The sequence below is a fragment of the Amphiura filiformis genome, chromosome 18 (assembly GCF_039555335.1).
Source record: "Amphiura filiformis chromosome 18, Afil_fr2py, whole genome shotgun sequence".
Taxonomy (NCBI): Eukaryota; Metazoa; Echinodermata; class Ophiuroidea; order Amphilepidida; family Amphiuridae; genus Amphiura; species Amphiura filiformis.
In genome coordinates this window covers 26,239,873-26,254,699 of record NC_092645.1, presented here as the reverse complement: position 1 = coordinate 26,254,699, position 14,827 = coordinate 26,239,873, and positions in this window count along the sequence as shown.

The window sequence follows — 14,827 nt, the reverse complement described above, 5'->3', positions numbered from 1 at the left end:
TTGGAGTTATTTTCAGCCCCCTCCCCACGGGCCATGAAAGATGTACGCTAACCCCATAGTGTAATAAAATAGTGTAAACTCATGTTCTATAAGAAGGTGATTAAGGTGATATATTTAAATGCCCCCTAAGGAACTAAATTTTCAGCCCCCCCCCCTGCATTAGGCCCCTCCACGTTACAAGTGTTTGTGAACGGTCCCTAAAACCACTGATATCCCATTCAGATTTTCTTTCATCGCAACACACAATTGAAGAAGAAGCAAAGATGTAATACACGCGAAAACGTACGGTAATAGTTAAGGGCTGGGGTATGAACGTTTGGACAGTATTTATTTTGGGACATTAGAGCACATCAGACATATCGAATTGCATTCTGAATATGAAGAATGTCATTCTGATATCAAATAATTTTGATTTTTGAAATTTGCAATTTAATACACATTTTATGGCAAATCATTAAAAATTGATATTTTTGATATTTAACAGTAGCCTATTCGAAGTAAACTTTATAAATCTGATGATTTATACTTGCGTGTATGTAGGTGGGATGAAATGCCGACGATCAATTGAAAATTTTGACCTTTCGTATTGAAGATATGGATTTTTCCCCAAAACACCAAAAAAAATTAGGTCTTTTGGGAAAAAATCCATATCTTCAATATGAAAGGTCAACATTTTCAATTGATCGTCGGCTTTTCCTCCCAGCTACATACACTTTAAGAATATATCATTAGATTTATAAAATTTACTTCGAGGACTGTTATATATCCAAATTTTTATAATTTGTCATAAAATTTGTATTATATCGTGATTTTCAAAAAATGAAAATTATTTGATATCAGAAAGACATTATTCGTATTCAGAATGCAATTCGATACGTCTGTGGTGCTCTCATGTCCCATAAAAAATACTGTCGAAACGCTCTAAATGCTCATTTCAGATCCCTTAAGGTCATCTTAATTGATAAGAATAGATAACCTTTTCATCTGTCAATGATGTTTCACTATAGTCAAGATGAAGAACTTTATTTAGATTAACGATTTATAGACTATTTTGACATCTGACGATGTCAGACGTGATATTTTTTGTGTGGTGGATGAAGAATAAAAAATTAAAACAGCGGGGAAAAATTTACTCAATCCAGCGGGAATAACACACAGAAGCGGACGATTATACTACTTCGCATGGGAACTTTAAGACTAAATTTATACAAAGTACCGTAAAATGGGGTAACTTTGGGCACTTTTCAGAGTTTTTAAACCACTGCTTCCAAACAAAACCAATTATATTTCTAATTAACTCTTTTTTTGTGACATTAGGGTTCCCTTCTACACCTTGAAGTTGAAAAAGATTTTTTAATAATTTTGTAAGGGTGCCCTAGGGGTTAATAATGACCCGACCAAAGTTACCCTGCCTTTGGGGCAACTTTGGTCACGGTATTACATTCCATGAAGGAAAAAAATCAAAAAAATTGATCTTCGCTGAATATGGGCAAGTTGTTGTTTTTTGTGACATTTGACACCTTGCATAATTAATCAAACACGCATCCTTGCTCACAAATATCGATTTTATTTTTTCTGAAAAAAATGTAAAAAAATGCTGATTTTTGGTCAAAAATCCCGCCTTTTTCGTACATTTCAAGGAAATTACACATGAGCGACTATTATTTCTTCCAAACATATTTCTTAACAAATTGACACCAAATATGACTAAAAACAATATTGCTGTACGAAAATATGACTATTTAAAAAAATATATTTGACCGACCAAAGTTACCCCGCAGACCGAAGTTACCCCATTTTACGGTATGGGCTATACAATTTTGTTTTATAGTGTAGGGCACCCCTTAAAAAACCCACCAAGATACATGTACAGCATGCATGGTATATAAAAGAGATAAATTATTTGGTCACAGGTAGAAAAATAAAGGTGTGGTTGCCACAGAAACACAGAGCAGTGGCGTAGCCATCAGTGTGCAGGGGTAGAGTTCCCCTGACAAGAAATTGAAAGAGAATAATCGGGAAGGAAAATTAAATAAATAACTAAAAAATAAATAAATAAATAAATAAATAAATAAATAAATGAATCAAGTAAATAAAAAAATAAATAAAAAAAAAAATAAATAAATAAATAAATAAATAAATAAATAAATAAATAAATAAATAAATAAATAAATAAATAAATAAATCACGCACAATGTAGGTATAAAATTAACCCTTTTTCCTTTAGAAGCAGAAAGACAATGGAGTAAAAACCCGTAAACATTAACAAACATGACAAACGCTAGAATTGATATGAATTCCATAGTAAAAGACTCGTCACTTCACTTTTCTCTTTATGTTTTCACCTGGCTCTCCTATTTTCTTTCTCTGTCCTTTATACATTACCTTTTTTTTTATAGCAAGTACATTACATTTAAGTTAGAATACCACTCGCAGAAATCAATCGAATTATTATCAATTTTTTTTTATATTGTTTTATATTACTCATATATTTTTACATCAACAGTAGAAGTATCAATTTAATTTTCATTCGTTTAGAAGCGACAAATCTATATATAAAATACATATAAAATAAAAATAACTATGATAAAAGGCACCAGAATGATACAACACAGCGGCTGAAATCAATAGGAAACGTTTTCAAATTTATGGTATTAAAATACTACGTGGCTGTGGACTCTCATATGGAAAGGTTTGTAAACAAAAACAATTTTCTTATAAACCATCTATACACAGTTTCCGCCTCGATACACCTGAGCACACACTTTCGTCCAAGAGCTTCCAAGCAAGCAGTGAATTAAGAAGCTAGAAAGAACCATTTTAGACCCGATAATGGTTCTAAAGGCCAGAAAGAACTATTTCCAATTTCAAGAACCTATTTCTCTCGAGGGGTCTAAAAGTATATACAGGAAAGTCAAGAACCCTTCTTTTTTCTTTTCTAAGAGTGTGCAATACACCAGGGAAGGGTAAATTGGTTGGGTAAGGTGCGGGGTAAGAGGTTTGGCAATAATTTGGCACTTCAAACATGAAAAGGTATTACAATTTGACACAATGGATGGGGTACAGATCACTTTGAGGTTTCATATACAAGTTCAATCCAAGTTGAACTGTGAAAAACCGGAGGAGTAAGGGAGATACATGTTGGTATGCATTTTGAAGTGGTCATGTAAATATTGCACAATTCCTAATTTATAAAGCTACACATTTCAAACTTATTCATTGCATTTCTATATATGAGTTGACCTCAATGTTTATCAACAAAGGCAAGGGACTGGTATATCGATATGCTTGACTGAACCCGGTGCAACCACTACATTAACATTGTTCAATTACCTTATTGTGAAGTTTTAAAAACACAGGCCTGAACCAAATATGACGCGCGCGCATACTGACAGGCAAACAACAAATAGAGAATAAAACTAGAAGGCTATATATTTGTACACAAATACGGCTATACCCGCATGTTATCGGTGTACCCAAACTTACAGTCCTTATTTGCTGAGGACTTAAATAAAGAAAGTGTAAAAAGTCGCCCAATTGGGCAGAAAATGTGTAAAAGTGAAAGTCAAGTCACAAGCTTTAATTGAATGTAGGTTGCACTGTCGTAGCACTTAAAATAAAGAAATAGTAAAAAGTCCCTCCCAGGGAGTCGTCTCTCTTACTCTCCATAGGTTGCTGTTGTCAGTCTCTCTAGTCTTACTCACAGCGAGGCTATACAATATGATTAGGGGAAACTATTCCAGAGGGAGTATGTAAATTTAAACGGAACAGCCAATTCAGAGGGAGTATGTAAATTAAACGGAACAGCCTTTTTTGGGGCCATTTCAGAGGGCGTATGTAAATTAAATGGAACAGCCAATGGGTATGTAATTTAACTGGAACAGCCTTAACGCTTCACGCTGGTATTTCCAATTATGATATAATACGGTCTGTCTGTTTAGTCCTACGTGTGTGGGGTGGATGGGTGCGTGCGTGGGTGTTAGTAACAATATAATTCTCAGGTGCTATCTGTGTACAAATTGCTGAGGACTTAAAATATAGAAATTGTAAAAAGTCGTAAAAAAAGTGTAAAAATTGAAAGTCCAAGTCACAAGCTTTAATTTAATGCAGGTTGCACTGTCGTAGCACTTTAAAAAAAGAACTTGTAAAAAGTCCCCTGCCAGGGGAGTTGTCTCTCCATAGATTGCTGTTGTCAGTCTCTCTTATGATTAGGGAAACTATTCCAGAGGGAGTATGTAAATTAAACGGAACAGCCATGTCAGAAGGAGTATTTAAATTAAACGGAACAGCCTATTTTGGGACCATTTCAGAGGGAGTACGTAAATTAAATAGAACAGCCAATGGGTATGTAATTTAACTGGAACAGCCTTAACGCTTCACGCTGGTATTTCCAATTATTATATTAATAATTATAATACGGATATGTCTGTTTAGTCCTACATGTGTAGGGTGGGGGGGGGGGGGGTATGTGGGTGTTAATAACAATATAATTCTCAGGTGCTACTGTGTACAAATTCTGAGCCCGGAAGCTGCTTGATTTGATGAGAAACGGCCGGCCCTTTGTTTTAACATTTGGGGCCATGGGGCCCATAATATTTGACTTATGAGGCCCATGGACATATGTTGAAGTTTAATTCTCTAGTGCTATCAGTAGACTCAAGCTGGGCACTGTAGCTGCTTTATTTACTGAGTAACGGCCGGCCCTATGTTTTAGCGTTTTGGGGCCCTGGGGCCCATATAATGTAATATATGGGGCTCACATGTACATATAACAATGTGATTTTCAGGTGCAATCTGTGTACTAACTCTGAGCCCTAAAGCTGCTTTATTTACAGAGTAACGGCCGGCCCTTTGTTTTAGCATGTGGGGCCCTGGGGCCCATATTATGTGACATATGGGGTTATACATACATTTGACAATATAATACTAAAGACCTATCTGTGTACCAAATCTGAACCCTGTAGCTACTTTATTTGCTGAGAAACGGCCGGCCCTTTGTTTTAACATTTTGGCCCCTGGGCCCCTAGCCTTGTACATCTGGGGCCAAAATGGGCAAAAGGCACATCTAAAACTTAGGGCCCATACATATGCCATGTATGAGCCCTAGTGATCTTGTACTTTTGGAGCTAGGCTTGTCAATCTGTTGCACCATATTGTAACATTTGGGCCCCTGGGGCCCATAATATATAACATATGGGGCTCTTGTATATTTGTAAATATAGAGTGCCCCTAGGGCTATGAGTGTACCAACTCAGGGCCCTGAGGCTGCTTCATTTGATGAGAAACGGCATGCTTTGTATTTTCACATTTGGGCCCCTGGGGCCCGTGACCTTGACCTCTGGGGCCAAGATGGGCAAAAGGCACTTCTACAGGGGTAGGGCCCATAAGTGTACCACATATGGGCCCCAGGGCCTTTGTAGTTTTAGCGCTAGCCTTGACAGAATGATGTGTTTGATGGAGAAGGAGGAGGAGAAGGAGGAGAACTAGAAGGCTATATATTTGTACACAAATACGGCTATACCCGCATGTTATCGGTGTACCCAAACTTACAGTCCTTTTTTGCTGAGGACTTAAAATAAAGAAATTGTATGTGTAAAAGTGAAAGTCCAAGCCACAAGCTTTAATTGAATGTAGGTTGCACTGTCGTAGCACTTAAAATAAAGAAATTGTAAACAGTCCCCTCCCATGGGAGTCGTCTCTCTTACTCTCCATAGGTTGCTGTTGTCAGTCTCTCTTACTCAGGTAGTATGTAAATTAAATGGAACAGCCATTTCAGAGGGAGTATGTAAATTAAACGGAACAGCCTTTTTGGGGCCATTTCAGAGGGAGTATGTAAATTAAATAGAACAGCCAATGGGTATGTAATTTAACTGGAACAGCCTTAACGCTTCACGCTGGTATTTCCAATTATGATATAATACGGTCTGTCTGTTTAGTCCTACGTGTGTGGGGTGGATGGGTGCGTGCGTGGGTGTTAGTAACAATATAATTCTCAGGTGCTATCTGTGTACAAATTGCTGAGGACTTAAAATATAGAAATTGTAAAAAGTCGCCCAATTGGGTGGAAAATGTGTAAAATTGAAAGTCCAAGTCACAAGCTTTAATTTAATGCAGGTTGCACTCTCGTAGCACTTAAAATAAAGAACTTGTAAAAAGTCCCCTGCCAGGGAGTTGTCTCTCCATAGATTGCTGTTGTCAGTCTCTCTTATTCACAGTGAGGCTATGCAATGTGATTAGGGAAAACTATTCCAGAGGGAGTATGTAAATTAAATGGAACAGCCATTTTAGAGGGAGTATGTAAATTAAACGGAACAGCCTATTTTGGGACCATTTCAGAGGGAGTATGTAAATTAAATAGAACAGCCAATGGGTATGTAATTTAACTGGAACAGCCTTAACGCTTCATGCTGGTATTTCCAATTATTATATTAATAAGTATAATACGGATATGTCTGTTTAGTCCTACGTGTGTAGGGTGTGGGGGGGGGGGGTATGTACGTGTTACTGTGTACAAATTCTGCTTTATTTGATGAGAAACGGCCGGCCCTTTGTTTTAACATTTGGGGCCATGGGGCCCATAATATTTGACTTATGAGGCCCATGGACATATGTTGAAGTTTAATTCTCTAGTGCTATCAGTAGACTCAAGCTGGGCACTGTAGCTGCTTTATTTACTGAGTAACGGCCGGCCCTATGTTTTAGCGTTTTGGGCCCTGGGGCCCATATAATGTAATATATGGGGCTCACATGTACATATAACAATGTGATTTTCAGGTGCAATCTGTGTACTAACTCTGAGCCCTAAAGCTGCTTTATTTACAGAGTAACGACCGGCCCTATGTTTTAGCGTTTGGGGCCCAGGGGCCCATATTATGTGAGATATGGGGCACATATGTACATATGACAATATAATACTGAAAACCTATCTGTGTACCAAATGTGAGCCCTGTAGCTACTTTATTTGCTGAGAAACGGCCGGCCCTTTGTTTTAACATTTGGGCCCCTGTGGCCTCTAGCCTTATACATCTGGGGCCAAAATGGGCAAAAGGCACATCTACAATTTAGGGCTTATACATGTGCAACATATGAGCCCTAGTGCCCTTGTAGCTTTAGAGCTAGGCTTGTCAATCTGTTGCCCCATATTTTTAACATTTGGGGCCCTGGGGCCCATAATATATAACATATGGGGCTCATGTATACTTGTATTTATAGAGTACCCCTGGGGCTATCAGTGTACCAACTCACGGCCCTGAGGCTGCTTCATCTGATGAGAAACGGCATGGTTTGTGTTTTTACATTTGGGCCCCTGGGGCCCGTGACCTTTGACCTCTGGGGCCAAGATGGGCAAAAGGCACATCTACGGGGTAGGGCCCATTAGTGTACCACATATGGGTCCTGGGGCCCTTGTAGTTTTAGCGCTAGCCTTGACAGAATGATGTGTTTGATGGGAGGAGAAGGAGGAGGAGAAGGAGGAGATGGAGAAGAAACCACAGGATGGGAAGATACCCTGCATGCTATTGCATGCGGGTATAAGGAGAAACCACAGGATGGGAAGATACCCTGCATGCTATTGCATGCGGGTATAAAGATAGGATTTTGTCTTTTGCCTATCCAATATCTTGTCATAATGGATGGGCTGGCCAATATTTTGAGTAGTGGATGCCGGCGCAGCCTATCTTTTATTCTCATTCTTATTCAGTTTTAATGTAATTTTTGCGAGAAAAACTGCCTTTTTTTCAGAAAAAAATAAAGTTACTTTTGTGAGGACATCCCCGTTGTATTAAATGAATAATATCACTATCAACTATTGTGAGATATTATACACCAGAAAACCAATCAAATTACGTGAATTCTTTACAAGACGCACCCCTTCATTTCCTCATAATCATTAGTTCTTGTCATCTAGATTTCAAGTTGTTGGTGCTTTAATAGTGATTACGAGAGAGCCCATCGTCTTGCGATTATTAAAAATATAAGTGTATAAATGCACGGCACCAAGGTATAAATTATCATTATCATGGTCCTGTCTAAATCGCTTTATAAACATCTCAAAAAAGTAAATAACTCCCCTAATGGCTATTATTTAAAAAAGGGCTATTGTATTACAAATCTGTAAAATGCGTTGGAAGCAGAATTTATTTCTGCGCATTTTGACACCTCATTTGATACGATAGCCCAGAAAACAATAAAACACCGGTCAATTTAATGTAGTGAGGTCCAGATTTGAAAGTTGCACTTACACACAAATTTTAACAATACAAAAACACTCAGATATCACTACACAGATTTCCTTCCATTACACTGAATGCAAAATCAATACAATTAACTGCAACTTTCACATCTTGGGTTACATTGATTTAAATGTACGCTGTGACGTCAATATTTAGTCAATTGCTGCAAAACGAGGTGTCAAAATGTGCAGAAATAAATTCTGTTTCCAACGCATTTTACAGATTTGTAACACAATCACCCGTTTTTGAATAATGGTCATTATTTAAGGGGGGTTAGTTACTTTTTTTGATGTGTCTACTTTTATAACAGTAAACCGACTCTAAACAATGGTGTCACTTGGTTCATTTGATGTGAAAAACCTTCAACGCACTGTCTCTGCAATCTTTTGAAGTAGTATACAATATAACAGGGTTCGCTATATAGGTTAACGATGAACATACGACCACAAATGAATGGGCACAGTATGAATGATCATCAGTTATGCCGACATCCAATAGCAATGTGTATATAATATATGGCACATGAAATACAATATATGAAAGAACGACAATTATGCTTGTACGGAGTGTGATTATATCATATCGACTCATCGGCATTTGGTTGGCACGTACGGCTGGAGCAATCTTAGCCGCGCGTTTTCGCGTGATCACCGACAGCAATGCATATGCAGCGGCTAAGGTAATGAAGAGTAGTAAAAATATAGCAACGTTTAACAGCATATGTCCGTTTTGTTCTTCATGATCAGCACTCTGACAGATATTCTTCTTACTGAAAAATCCGCGATATGCAGAATATGAAATCGTTACGAGTACATTAAATACAATAAGCCCAACGATTGTATATTTATTTGGTTTCCATGGACGATGTGTAGTAACTCCAACTGCTCGGATGATTGGCATTTCGGTCATAATAAGCATAGAATGCCATTTTGGTATATGGAGTAAAAACACCGAAATCGTACACAATGGATCCTGCAAAGTTTGTTTCTTCAGAAAGGTGTGTCCGAGTGTATTGGCGACTGGAATAGCAACGGCTGACGCAATAAGATCCCCAGCAGCTAAAGCAAATACAATCACGTTAAAAGTTGTATGCAAACGTTTGTATCTTCCAATGATATAACATACAATAAAGTTAAAGAATGTTCCAAATATACAGATACAAGTTTGTATGGTTAATGTGCAATATAAAATTTGAATATGACACTGTGATGGTTTGTCGGATAAGCTATGCCTATCTGCCTGTATAGATGGACGTGTGAAGTTATCCATTCCGGGTAATACAAGTCATATAGTAGCAATATTGAACAAAACATGTAGACGTGTGTAATGCCGACATACACTAATATTTTTAGAATCAATATATTGCTTGCCGTGTCGATTTCAAGTACGTTAGATATCCACATAGAATATTAAAAAAAGCTTTTTATAAAAATTTAGTCTGTTCTTCGAGCTATTGTAGATATTATCTATTATCTTAATACTAATTACGGCGTGTCCGTCCTCTGTCCGCGCGCTATCGCGTTCGCGTCCGCGCGTTTCGCGTTCACGCGGTGCACTATCGCATGCTCGCGGTGCGCTATCGCGGAGTATCAACGGGAGTGTGCGCGGAGTACAGTGCGCGCATCGGAAAAACATTACAGTGTGACTAACAGGTGCATCTCATCGGACCAATAGGCCTATTTTCAAGACAGGATTAACATAAAAATCATCAGTTATGGTATAACCCGTTTGCGTTGTATTTCGGGGTATTTTGGGGTCCTCCAATGTGGTAGCAGGACAGGGTTTGAAAGAGGCGAACGATGGGTTCTCAGATTATGGGTAGCCTACCGAAGTAAGCGTCACAGCTATAAAACATTAACAGAGTTGATTAATCATTGAGCGACGCATATCGTAGTAGTTTGAAAGGTTAGGACAAGTATTATGGGTAACGGGTGTTGGGTAATTAGAGATAGGCCTATCACGAGAACCGCCCAACCCGAGAACCGCGAAATCTAGTTATCTATAATAGCTCGATGGTCTTCAGTTGATTCCGATTTTGCGTTGGTGAGTCATGCATGAGCATGTGTGTAACATTGCAGAATGTTGAGGGCAATCGACCTTTTTCATAATATTATTATTTATAAAAATAAGGAATAGAAACACCATTCGGATTCATTCAGATTTACGAGCGACCCGCCGATCCTTTTCATAACCATCCTATTTATTATACTTATTTAGTTCCAGTTCGAACCAGTTTCGAACAATGGGAGACGGGAATAAAAACCCGTGCGGATACTAGTAACTCATTCGTTCACACACACTCCTTAAGGGTAGACGAGGTATTCTTGGTCGAAGCAACCTTAAAATCGATTTTCAATATCTAGATCAATATATTATTGAAAATTAACACCTTCATGTTTTGCAAAAGTTCATTTTACAAATCGTATACTTTGCAAACTTGCTTAATTTATTGTTGTTAATTAGTTATGTACGTTTTACAAAAGTGTTGTTGTTTCAGCCCTCTTCACAACGTAACTCAAGAACCGCAGCACCTATAAAAGTGTATCTGTGATATTTTAATTTCTTCTACACGCTCGCTATGAATTGAGCAATGCAATGTTTGCCAAAGCTCACTACCAAATCACAACTGTTTAAAATAATTAATAACCTTAAGAGACACATTAACATGGGGTTGTAGCAGTTCTTGTATTTGTATTATTTTGTATGGCAGCAACATGAAGAGTAATAAATTTCATATGAGCAAATAAACGAACGTTTCCAGTTAGCAGTCGGGAAGCCAGTTGCCGTTTGACCCGTGACCTTACGATTTTGTCACGTGACATACTCGCCAGAAATGGCGGCAAATTCAAGTGAAAGTGACCTCTTCAATAATGCATCGAATGCTTAAATTACTAGATAATTCTCTGAAATTCAGTGAAATTATTGTGTAAGGGACATTTGAATGATGATATTTGAAGAATTAGATTGAAGGAATTCAATGGCGTTTTGGTAAAATGCGCGATTTACTATGCCAAAATCGGCCGTTTTCGGCAGTGAGTGACGCCAAAAACACAGGAAAATCCTTGTAATAAGTTGTCGGTTAACACGTCCATCACTAATTTGTTCATCAAAATGTAGTTTTATACAGTACTTAACTTGTGTGTGAAGGGAATGCGCAAAACACGCTATACGACCTGTGGCAGATTTAATATCCGACAAAATATCGCCGTCGTCTGCAGCCGCGTCAACAAAATGGCGGAACGGCGAAGCTTGTTGTTTTCGTACATTACGGGCGCACAGCACCAAATATAAACGGCCTCTCTGACGCACGTAAAAGTACGTTGAAAACTCGATTTTAGCCCCCGACGCGACGTGTAGGCCTATGAGTTGGAGTAGGTTGTATGAATTTCATTAATTTACTTTTTACTAAGATACGACCACATAGGTTGGTCTATAGGCCTACTGGGCTATTCAAGGTAGGCTTAGGGCTAACTGTTTTCACGACCGCTATAGCCTAATAATAGTATACTAATAGGCCTACAACTTTCAAGTAAACGGCACCGGGAGGGGTTAATATTAGTAGGCCTGTATTTTTGATTTGTTCATGTCACTTTGACTATACAAATGTAGGCCTACCCTAAAAGTGAGAATATTAGGTCAACTGTTTATAGGCTATAGGCCTATTACCCCTCATAGTATTTTTGTCTTTGTCAAAAATATATATGAAATAATACTACTAAATTTGCTGTCAGGAAAATATTCTGATCCTTTTAAACAGAAATAGTTGTGACCACGGGAAGGCCCCATTTGCTGTTTTTTTGTTGTTGTTGTTGTCTTCTTTCTCTCTCACTCTAGACGTAAAACCCAGTAGGATGGGCCATACAATTACCCCCCCCCCCCCCGTAGGTGCTGGATTCACACTTAAGAAGAAATTAATTAAACCCCCCATCCACTAATAGGCCTATCTAGTCAAAAAGAAAATGAAGCCACTGCTCTCTCTCCCTCCCGACTTCTTCAAATTTGTAGATGGTTAAGCAGGCTCGTAACCAGAACTTTTTTTGGGGGGGTGATTTTGAAAAAATTGACCGGGGCAGAATTTTGAAAAGGTAGACTTTTTGTTCAAAATTTTGACATTTTTGATCAAAAAGGCACAAAGAAACCTATTTTGTGCCTCGCAAATCAACTGTGTGGGTAAATATAGGCCTATGCGACGTTTTTTGGCATTTGCACTTTGGGAGGGTTAGGCTAGGCCTACGGGCGTGTGGTGCAAACAAACGGACTGTTTGGGTAAAACATAGGCCTATGCGACGTTTTTGGCATTTGCACTTTGGGAGGGTCAGGCTAGGCCTACGCGCGTGTGGTGCAAATGGACTGTTTGGGTAAAATATAGGCCTATGCGACGTTTTTTGGCATTTGCACTTTGGGAGGGTTAGGCTAGGCCTACGGGCGTGTGGTGCAAATGGACTGTTTGGGTAAAATATAGTCCTATGTGACATTTTTTGGCATTTGCACTTTGGGAGGGTTAGGCTAGGCCTACGGGCGTGTGGTGCAAATGGACTATTTGGGTAAAATATAGGCCTTGCAACGTTTTTGGCATTTGCACTTTGGGAGGGTTAGGCTAGGCCTACGCGCGTGTGGTGCAAACAAACGGACTGTTTGGGTAAAACATAGGCCTATGCGACGTTTTTGGCATTTGCACTTTGGAAGGGTCAGGCTAGGCCTACGCGCGTGTGGTGCATATGGACTGTTTGGGTAAAATATAGGCCTATGCAACGTTTTTGGCATTTGCAATTTGGGAGGGCTAGGCTAGGCCTGCAGGCGTGTGGTGCAAATTGACTGTTTGGGTAAAATATAGGCCTATGCGACGTTTTTGGCATTTGCACTTTGGGAGGGCTAGGCTAAGCCTATGGGCCTGTGGTTAAGCTAGGTTCAAGGTCCACCCTTGTTTCTTTGACAGATTTATGAATTATACGTTAGGGGGCGAAAGGAGCTCAAACGGGAAGTGCAAGCAATTTTTGGCACAAATTTGGCACCTTTATACTCTAAAACCACATTTGACCACAAACAGATTCTGAAAACATAATGATAAAATTGTATGTTTTTTCACCCAATACAAAATTTACTGGATTTGCCAAGTTTTAAATTATTAGACTAGATGTCTCATCCAATATTTTAAAAAGACCAATAAATTTGTGTATTCGGCTCAAACAAATCCAATTTTATATCAAAATAGGATCATTTACTCATTTCCCCATATCATATTATTCCTTTACCCTTTTACTTCATTGTAGTCAAATTTGACTTCAGCAGTAAATCTGACTGCTTGCAAATGAAATGTACATTTTAATGAAACACAATGACTACAGTTTAGTAATACAACTTACAAGGCATTTATTTGTATGGCATTTTTTATTTTTATACAATATTGCACTGAGGTCAATTCAGTCCAACAGCTTTAACAGAGTTAATTTACAATATTTTACTTTTTAGGACACTCTGTTCATTTATGAAAATTTTAGTATTGGGATTAATTCTGTGACACCCATTTGCAACCTGGTTAGGATTACGTTTGGGGTGCTGATTTTGAAAAAATGGACTTTTTTCAATGGGGGGGGGGTGCGATTTTGATATAAAATTGGATCGGTTGAGCCCATATTTATTGGTCGAGCTATGAGTTTTAAAATATTGGACGATAAGTATTCGAGTCCAATATTTTAAAACTCATAGCGAGACCAATAAATATTGGGCGTAAAGCATCAATTTTATCATTATTATGTTTTGGATCCAATATTATCACAACTTGGATCCATCAAAACATAATAATGTGCAAAGTGGACTTTCTTCCCAAAATTTGGACCTTTTTTATAAAAAGTAAAAATCCTTATATTTTTTTTTCTTGCTGCGCTCTCAAATTCTGAAATTTTGGGACTTTTGGTATATTTTTCCAAAATTAGGGGGACGCACCCCCACCGTGCGTACGGGCTTGCCTGGTGGATACAATTGCCTGCACAGATGTCCATCTGTTTATTTTGCAGTACCGGTATAATCATGTAATATAGTTCTGTTAATTAGAACATGCAATGTGTACTGCAATTATAAAATTGTACTTTATAATTGGAAATTGCATTTATTATAATTCCGACATTTTATTGTTTTAGAAGAGACAATTTATCAAAATACGAACACACAACTATATTTTTACACCTTACGCGTGATACACAAAGATATTGGTCAAGCTGTGAGTTTTAAAAGATATTGTGCGAGGCGATAGCATGGGACTACACATTTATAAAAAAAAAGTCTGGAAAAGCGCGTAAAATTGGACAAGAACACCTGAAAATGGGCTGAAAATAAATAAAACTGGGGGAATTTTTACATCAAAAAAGACTGGTTCTAGTATTTCCACTGGAAAATCCCATGCCTGTAAACTCACAGCGAGACCAATATCTTTGTGTATCGTGTGAAAGGATCCATACAATTTTATCATTATTATGCTTTGAGAATCAGATTTTTAAAAAAAAAAAAAAATTTTTGGTCAAAAACATGATTTTTTGTCACAAATTTATGTGATTTTGATCAAAATAAAATTTTTCTTCAAAAGTGTGATTTTTTGGTCA